The sequence below is a fragment of the Triticum dicoccoides genome, chromosome 4B, assembly GCF_002162155.2.
Source record: "Triticum dicoccoides isolate Atlit2015 ecotype Zavitan chromosome 4B, WEW_v2.0, whole genome shotgun sequence".
Classification (NCBI taxonomy): Eukaryota; Viridiplantae; Streptophyta; class Magnoliopsida; order Poales; family Poaceae; genus Triticum; species Triticum dicoccoides.
Window position 1 is genome coordinate 348,370,595 of NC_041387.1, and position 10,031 is coordinate 348,380,625.

Consider the following 10,031-nt stretch of genomic DNA (forward strand, 5'->3'; position numbering starts at 1 on the left):
GAAGATGAACAAGGACGAGAGCACTCGATAGAAAAGAGGAATGACGAACATGATGAGAATCAAAAGCTCAAAGAATAGATAGACTCTTAAACCACTCTTGTTAGAACAAGGTATAAAAAGAATAAGGACAAAAGAATTTGGGCAGTACTCCGGCTGAAATGGAAGGAATAGAACATGAACTTCACAAGATGGGATGATACTCGATGAGATGAACAACACAATGCCTCCGGAAGAATTGAAAGAATGGAGTGAAAAGAATGGACAAGAGAACAACAACTTCCACCACGAATGAATTAGATAGCATGCTTACCGGGAAGGATTGAACGGAGTTGTTGAGAAAATCAACAACAAAAGAATAAGCTTGTTGTGGACTTATGGAAAAACATCTCAAATCTTTGAGGTGAAATTATGCCACAAACGCACGCCTGAATAGCTGAGAAGAACGAAGAAATGCAAAACTCCACTTCAAAACAATATGGAGAATTAGTTGCACTTCGAGATGCAAGACGAAAAGACACTTGAGCTCCTCCAACAAGAATCTTGATGAACATTTGAAGAATGAATTAAGTCATGAGGAACCACCATGAATAACTCCGGTAAACAAAAGGATGATGACATAGAATTGAAGGATGAAAAGAATAAGATTAAAGCCTTACAATGAGTTAGATGGAGCTTCACGACGAGACAACTGAGAAAAACTTGGAACTCCGGAAAGGATGAACAACTTAGAACCAAGAATGTGATGTGATGAACAAACTACGTAAAGAAGAGATTAAACAACTTGATGAAAGAAGAATAAGAATTATGTTATGCTTATCCTCCACCAATTAACTCGATAGAAAGTAATGGATTTGCATACAACTTATTCCTCTTGAAAAGGATTGAGAAGTGACATAGCGCAAAACTTGGAAAAGTCTTCATGAACCACCGGCAAGATTGGAAAGAACGAATTATTTGATATGATAACACATGAAAGGAATCTTGAAGGAACCACCGTAAGAATTTGAAATGAATGAAGAAAAGAGAATGAATCACTGGTGAGAATTAGAAAAACAAATATGTTTGAGGGGATTTAGATGTAAGAGAATGAAGAGATGACGAGCAAACTAGAGAATACTTGATCGGAGCACTGGAAGAATTGGAGAACGAGAGCTAAAGGTTGAGAAAGAAGATGTCTTTTGAAATGATGGCCTCCGTAAGAATTAGAAGAGTTAGGTAAGATCTTGGGAAAATACCTGTGGGTTATGGGCCCACTAAAAAGAAAACACCGTTGGAAAGGATTGTTGAATGAGAAATGATGCACCGGAATGATTCAAAGTCTTAAATGAGGTGACAACCTTGAAATGGAATGAACGAGTCTTGACTGAAACACGAATCTTCTTAGATGTCTTGAGCACTCCAGAAGGATAAACTGGCAATAGGCGAATGAGCAGGGGTAAACATTTGAGATAAGGAAAGGAATAGGATCAACCTGAAAACTTGAATTGAATCCGCCGGAAAGAAAACAAGACGAACAATGATGAACTAGATGAGAATTCATCGGTTGAAGTGATTGTGGAAAGAGTGAATAGGCTCTGCATGAATGAAATTGATGCTCGAATAGAGGCTCAGACTCCAGGAAGAAAAGGGGTGGGAGGACGGGAAAAACAAAGGCAACTTGGAAGGGGGAACCAACGAATAATTTGAAGAGAAAAGCACCGGTTGAAATAATTGAGGAAAGAATGCAAAGGCTTCTCACGAGTAGGATGGATACTCGATTACGGACTCCGGCTCCGAGAAGAAAATGGGTGGGCGGTAAAAAGAAAACAACTAAGTATGGGGAACAATGTCGTTGAGAAAGAACTGAGGATTGATCTTGCAAATGATGAAGAGGATCGAATGACTCAGAGAGAAGTCCGCTGGATGAAAAGAGCTGACAACACAACGATCGGAAACTACTTCATGACCCTAAAGAAAATTTGAAGGGGAAGAGCAGAAGAATCAAAACACCTACGTCAAGATTCCACACCAGAGCGATGAAGGGGATAAGGAGCAAAAAGAATTCCTACTCTCCGATATAACTAGACTCTGAAGTAGTTTTCTTCTAGACTTGACAACAGCCAAACTACAATCAATCAAGGGGGCTCCTATGGTCGGTCGAGGCTCTGATACCAACTTGTCACGCCCAATATGCGATCCTATCCAAGAGGAACTCAAAGGTCTCACCAAGGATAGTGTCGCATATTGAAATGCTTTTGCAAGGTGGATATCATTACATCGTACCATTACATAATAGATGGGGATACATACCAAATGCATACAATGCCACATGAATACAACAAAATCATACATAAAGACAACTTCCGATTATGGATGAAACACAAACAAAAACTCAACGACATCCACCCTGCTAGCCCAGGCTGCCGACCAGGAACCTAACCCCTGAATGAAGAAGAAGCAGAAGAAGAACTCCTAGACAAGCATACATCGCTCTCACGTCAGATCATCACATTAACTGTACCTGCAACTGTTGTTGTAGTAATCTATGAGCCACGAGGACTCAACAATCCCATTACCATGGGTATCAAGACTAGCAAAGCTTAATGGGTATGGAAAGGATAAGTGGTGAGGTTGCAGCAAGCGACTAAGCAATTATATGGTGGCTAACTTACGAGTACACGAATAAGATGAGAAGCTAAGCAAACGGTCGCAAACTAGTAATGATCACTAAGTGATCCTAAGCTACTTACATTCAAACATAACCCCACCATGTTCTCTTTGCGAACTCACCCGAAAAGAGACCATCACGGTTACGCACACGGTTGGTGTATTTTAATTTGAATATGGTGTCAAGTTCTCTATAACCGGACATTAAAAATTCTCATGTGCCACACAACCGTGGGCACGGCTTAAGAGAGAGAGAGAGAGAGAGGGAGAGAGAGCAAGGGCTGATGCACACACAACATGAAAGTGATATGTAACATAAGGATGAGTGCAATGCACATGATGCTCATGGCAACAACATGAATGACTAGAAGCAATATGACAAGATATAGGCATGACAATACAATATAACCGATGAAGAATAGGATGCAAAAAGCAAAATATGACAATGGCATAACATATAGGAATGAAATATGAAAAACAATTATGATAGTGCAACAAACATAATAAACACACGACAACAACTAAAATAAATAGAAGGCATCTGGAGCATCGGTCTCGGGGTGTAACACGGCGGGACCCCGGCAGGCTTCCTCACGGGCTGCAGCTCCATTCGCCCTGTCGCGTCCTGCTGGCCTTGGTGGTGGCGGTTGACGGGTCGTCTCCGCCGATCTCTTCACTATCTCCTTCGTCTGTGCCCCCCGGCCCCCGCCAGGCTACCTCTCCTGGAGCCCGACAGGGTCAGGCAAGGCTTTTTCCTAGGCACCCCTTTTGCCCTCTTCACCTCCTGCCGTAGTGCCTAGGAGGAGAGGAATAAGAAAGGGCATCATGGGGCACTTATTTTTTTTCATTCTTAAACCTGTAGGTACGTGCCAAATTTTAGTTCAAATAATGTAATCTCTCGAATCCATGTTTGCGTTCTGTAAGGTCTGTAATCGTTTGATCTGCATATTAACGAAAAATATGAACTTGCTGGGGACTCATGCTTGTATAGGTCCATGCAGAGGTGGGATACCTCTATATTCTGAAATAAACGAGTTCCTCCAGCAGGCTATCCTGCTAGTACCCTCTATTTTGTTGCCGGGGAGTAAGCCTACCCGGCACAAATTGCAAAGAAGTACCAGCCCCCTGGCGGTCCTTATCCATTAAAGTCCACTGCGACCACCCCGACCGAACCAGCATTCAAGTCAAAGGGTGGGAGCACCTAAGTTTCAAAGGGGTAGCAGGGTTTTCTCATGCACAAGTTTTCACTTACAGAACACATATGGATAAGAGGAAGAACTTATTTGCTTGGCTTGCCGGAGATCGCAGTGCTGGCTTGTCCTCTCATTTCCTCTTGGGGACTGAGTCCATGGTAGGAGCATCCAGTTTATGTAGATGAAAAATGATGCCAGATGCGATCTTATCTACATGAACATGCAATGCTTATGATATGCTTATGCATGCATGCAACTGGTCGCCCCCCCCCCCCGACGCTTCATTTATTTCTCTGTTGCTCAGGGGTATGTGTCTGACTTTGTAAAAGGGGTTACATGCAAATGTGGCAAGGCCTCTACAAAAGGGAGGTTGCCGGGCAGGGCCCGCCAGCCACGCCTTATGGGTGGAACTTATGGAGATGCTCAATATTCCATGAGTATTGCAATTGGATGCCATCTCCGGTCTCCAGACGGACTGCACCGGGTCTGGTGACTCATACTACCTGGTAAGGGCCTTCCCACTTTGGTGACAACTTGTTTGTATCCTTGGTGGATTGAACATGCCTAAGGACAAGGTCGCCTTCCTCAAAACACCGGGCATGAACCCTGTGATTGTGATAGCGACGCGGGGCTTGCTGGTAGCGTGCAGCACGCGTAGCAGCCCGGAGATGGTTCTCCTCGAGTAGCATAGCGTCGTCACACCGGTGTTGTTCATGCGCTACTTCATCGTAGGCAAGTACTTGAGGTGACCAATAAATGATTTCTGTGGGGATAATTGCTTCTACCCCATAGACTAGGGAGAAGGGAGTCTGCCTGGTAGCTTGATTTGGTGTCGTTTTGAGGGACCAGAGAACCACTGCCATCTCATTGATCCATTGCCGCCGCACTTCAGCAGCTTGTCAAATGTTCTTTTCTTGAGGCCTCGCAGCACTTCAGCATTCGCCCTCTCAGCATGTCCATTGCTACTGAGATGTGCAACAAAGCCAAATGAGATCTTGCTTCCGAGGGCACAAACATATTGGATGAAGGCGTGGCTCGTGAATTGGGTTTCGTTGTGAGTGATGATCTGGGCAGGGACCCTGAAGCGGCACACCAAATCTTTCAAGAAGTTGATAGATGACTGAGCAGTCACCTTTCTCATGGCAGCTACTTCCCGCCACTTTGTAAACTTGTTGATTGGAGCTCAAGGGAAAGGGCAGAGGATATCGAGCTCCCAGACCGAAAATGGCCATGACAAAGGGATTTTCTGAATTGCTTGGACATGCAGATGGATATTCTTGGAATGGAACTGGCAGGCTTCCAACTTTGTGACTAGCTCGACCGCATCTTCGAGGGCTGTGGGACAATAGAATCCTTGCGGGAAAGCTTTTCCAACTAAAGCCCTTGATCCAATGTGGGAGTCGCACATGCCTTTGTGTATTTCTGCCAGCAGTTCCTTTCCTTCTTCCCGACAAATTCACTTCAATTTCACACGGTTGGGACTTCTTGTGTATAGAGTGTCATAGACAAACTAATACATACTGGCCCTCCTGGCTACTCTTCTGCTTCTTCTTGCTCTTCAGGAAGTTGTCCGGTTTGGAGGAAATGGACTATGTGCCTTGCCCAAGTTGGAGCATGAGGCTCGGCAATGAGGACTAGAAGCACCTCATTCGTGGGGGCGCATCCCTCGACCACGGGGACACGTGACCCGACAGGAGGGTGCAGCTCGACAATCAAAGGGGAGTTGTTTCTGGTATGGTCCTTGCCAGGAAGCCTGAGGGGTTGTACCGGGAGAGGCTTACCGGAGTCCAATTTCCCCCTCTTTCGGGCCATTGTTATTGGGGATACAGAGGTCTAAGTAAGATGGAGAACAAAAGGTCCATGTTCCACAGGAAGCTTCTGTGCAGCACACTTTGACAGATGATCAGCAATGTTGTTTTCTGCATGGGGCACGTGCTCTGTTTGCAATCCATCAAAGAACTCCTCCAATGTTCTCACTTCCTCGACGTATGCCTTCATCAATGGAATTTGGTAATCCTTATTGACTTGCCTCACCACAAGTTGTGAATCTCCTCGAATGATCAACTTCTTGATTCCCAATTATGTGGCAATCCGGAGCCCGGCAAGGAGCCCTTCATACTATGTTATATTGTTGGTTGCCTCCTCCCAGGGAAAATGCATATGGATGATGCACTTCAGGTTCTACCCAGTGGGAGTAACGAGAAGCACTCCAGCCCCTGCACCTTGTAGGGAGAAGGCACCATTGAAATACATGATCCATTCTTGGGGTGATTCCTTGTTGGGAATAACTGTTTTCGGCACTTCCTCATCAGGGGTTGGCTTCCATTCTGCAATAAACTCTACCAATGACCTGCTTTGAATTGTGGATGTGCTTTCAAACTTCAGGCCAAAGTTGGATACCTCCAATGCCCATTCCACTATTGTACCGATAGCCTCTGGGTTTTGCAATATCCTTTGCAATGGGAGGTGTGTGACAATCGTGATCTCATGGGATTGGAAGTAGTTGAGAAGTTTCCTTAAGGCCATGACAAGACCAAAAATCAATTTTTGCATGCCAGAATACCTGGATCTAGTCCCCTGCTAGATGGAGCTGACGAAGTATACTGGGCGCTGCACCACTTTCTTCCTTGTTATGTCCTTGGGATTGCATCCACTGTGGTGCCTCTCTTTGTCTTGATCCATATCTGACCTTGTCGGTTTGTTCTCTCTTTCTACCCTTGGCAGGACATCTGCTGAGGCTGATGTCTCCTCCACTTCCCGATGTGCCACTAATGCTACGCTAACCACTTGATTTGTCGCTGCCAGATATAGCAGCAATGGCTCCTGTGGTTTGGGTGCAATGAAAGTGGTATAGAAGACAAGTAGGTCTTATGATCTTGTCATGCTGCATCTACTTCCGGGGTCCACTTCATAGGCCTTGCCTTCTTCAAAATTTGGAAGAACGGCAAGGCGCGCTCGGCAGACTTGGAGATAAATCTGCTAAGCGCGGCAACACATCCTGTCAGGCACCTCACATCCTTAATTGTCTTGGGTGCCTAAATCTACTCAATGGCCTTAATCTTATGTGGGATGGCCTCGATCCCGTGGTGGGACACCAAGAAACCATGTAGTTTGCCGGAGGGAACGCCAAACACACACTTCTCCGGAGGGAACACCAAATGTCTCTTCTAAATCCTGGATAAGGGTATATTTGTCATTGGTCTTAACCACAATATCATCCATGTAAGTTTCAATGTTCCTGTGCAACTGTGGCTCGAAACCAATTTGGACTACTCTTGCAAAAGTGGACCTGACACTCTTCAGCCCGAAAGGCATGCACACAAAGCAGTATGTGCCACATGGGGTGATGAAGTAGGTCTTCTCTTCGTCTTCTTTGGCCATGAATATCTAATGGTACCCAGAGTATGCATCCAAAAAGGAGAGCAGATCACATCCGGAAGTGGAATCCACAATCTAATAAATGTGCGGCAAGGGGAATGGGTCTGTAGGGAATGCCTTGTTCAAATCCATGAAATCTATGCAAAGCCTCCATTTCCCATTAGCCTTGCGCATAACCACTAGGTTTGCTAACCATGTTCGATGTAGTACTCCTTTGACCAAACCAACTGCCTCAAGTTTCTTGATCTCCTCGGCAATGAACTGCTGCCGCTCCAAGGTCGGCTTGTGCACCTTCTGCTTGACGGGTCAAGCATGTAGGAAGATAGCAAGGTGGTCCCTACTATCCTTCTTCTCTCCCTTGCTGCGCTTGGTGGGCATCGTGGCTTCAGTAGCCACTGCTGTGACCGCGTCCCAGTACATGTTATCCATGCAAATAATTGCATCTTTCTTGTCTGATTGAATGGAAATAATGCCCATCGGCCCTGGCATCTTCAAGGTGTTGTAGGCATAACGGGATGCTGCCATTAATTTGGCCAGGGCTGGGTGCCCAAGGAGTCCATTTTACGGCAGGGGGAGGTCAAACACATGAAACACAATCTTCTTTGTCCGGTAGTTTAACTCTACCCGAAATGTCACTGGCAACGTGATCCTTCCGTTAGGACGACTCCTACTGAAATTGACTCCTTGAAACGTGCCAGTGGCCTTAAGCTCTTCCTCTGCTATCTGGAGCTTGCTGAGAACTTGTGGGGAAATCAGATTCAACCCAGCCCCGCCACCAACCAACATCTTTGTGACTTTGAGGTTGCAGATCGTTTGTGTAACCAACAACGACAAGCACCCTACCACAGTGGTGCGTTCGGGGTGATCCTCTTCATCAAAGATGATGGGCATGCGGGACCACTTGAGCGGCGTCCGAGACCCTGCCGCTAGCTCCATAGCACTGACCTCGTGCGCCCACTTTTTAAGTTGGAGTGCAAAGATGCACCCCCGTGAATGCACAAGGCGTTAGTGGCCTTTTGGAACTCCTGCTTGCTGGTTTCCTCTTCATTCCCTCATCACTTTCATCATTGCAATCGTCCTTCTCTCGGCCCCTGGAGGGTTTCCCTTGGTTCCGAAAAGCCTTGCCGGGGCGATTTTCTTCACCCCCCGGCCCTTTCCGCCAGTATTGTTCTGACCTTTTTCCTTATCACGCTTCTCATACTAATCCCTCTGCTTCTTGATGAGTTTCTCAACTTGATGACACTCCTGGATATCATGGCCATTGATCCGATGAATCTTGCAGTACGGTCCATCACCTTTCCCAACCTTATCGGCAGCCGCAGCCTCCCGACAATCAGCGCAGGCAACACCTTCCTTGCCGGGGGTTTTGGCCTTGGCCTTCCTGCCGGTACTAGGCATGCCTAGTCTCTCAATGGTCATCACTGCCTTATCCTTGCGCTTCTTGTTGCGCTTCTTGTTCTGCTTCTTATGACTGATGGACTCGTCGTCATCCTCTGAGTCGATGTCGGTGCAATCTTCCTCTCCTGGGAGTTTCCTCCCCTCTTCCACCTGAGCACACTTGTCCACCAAGGTATATAGATCCTTCCCACTCTTGGCTACCGAACGTTCATCTTAGAACGTATCATGCGATTGTGCACATAGGATTGGAAGGCAACTATCATAGCTGCTGGCTGGATATCTGGGATATTTCTGTGGACTTGGCTGAATCTCTGTAAGTACTTTCATAAAGTCTCTCCTTCTTTCTGCTGGAGAAGTTCTACCTCTTGAGCTTGCGTTGGTTTTTTCCTTGAAGAGGAAAGGGTGATGCAGAAAACTAGAGATAAGTATTTCCCTTAGTTTGAGAACCAAGGTATCAATCGAGTAGGATACAACGCACAAATCACCAAGACCTGCACAAACAATCAAACAACTTGCACCCAAAATGATAAAGGGGTTGTCAATCCCTTCATGGTTTCTTGCAAAACTAAGATCTGATAGAGATACATTAAACTAAACAAAAGATAAAGTAAATATTTTTGGTATTTTTTGTTTATAGATCGTAAAGTAAAAGATTGCAAAATAGTATGTCGGAAACTTATATGATGGAAAATATACCTGGGGGCCATAGGCTTCACTAGTGGCTTCTCTCAAGACAACAAATAATACGGTGGGTGAAGAAATTACTATCGAGCAATTGATAGAAAAGCGCTAAGTTATGATGATATCCAAGGCAATGAGTATGAAATATAGGCATCACCTCTGTGTCAAGTAGACCGACACCTTCCTACATCTACTACTATTACTCCACACATCGACCGACTCCTGCCTGCATCTAGATTATTAAGTTCATGAAGAATAGAGTAACGCATTAAGTAAGATGACATGATGTAGAGGAATAAACTCAAGCAATATGATGTAAACCCCATCTCTTTATCATCGATGGAAACAATACAATATGTGCCTTGTTGCCCCTACTGTCACTGGGAGAGGACACCGCAAGATTGAACCCAAAGCTAAGCACTTCTCCCATTGCAAGAAAAACCAATCTAGTTGGCCAAACTAAGCCGGTAGTTCGAAGAGAATTGCGAAGATATCAAATCATATATATAAGAATTCAGAGAAGATTCAAATAATATTCATAGATAAGGTGATCATAAATCCACAATTCATCAGATGTTGACAAACACACAACAAAAGAAGATTGCATCGGATAGATCTCCAAGAACATCGAGGAGAACATGGTATTGAGAATCAAAGCGATAGAAGAAGCCATCTACCTACTAGCTATGGAACCATAGGTCTGAGGTAAACTACTCATGCTTCACCGGAAGGGCA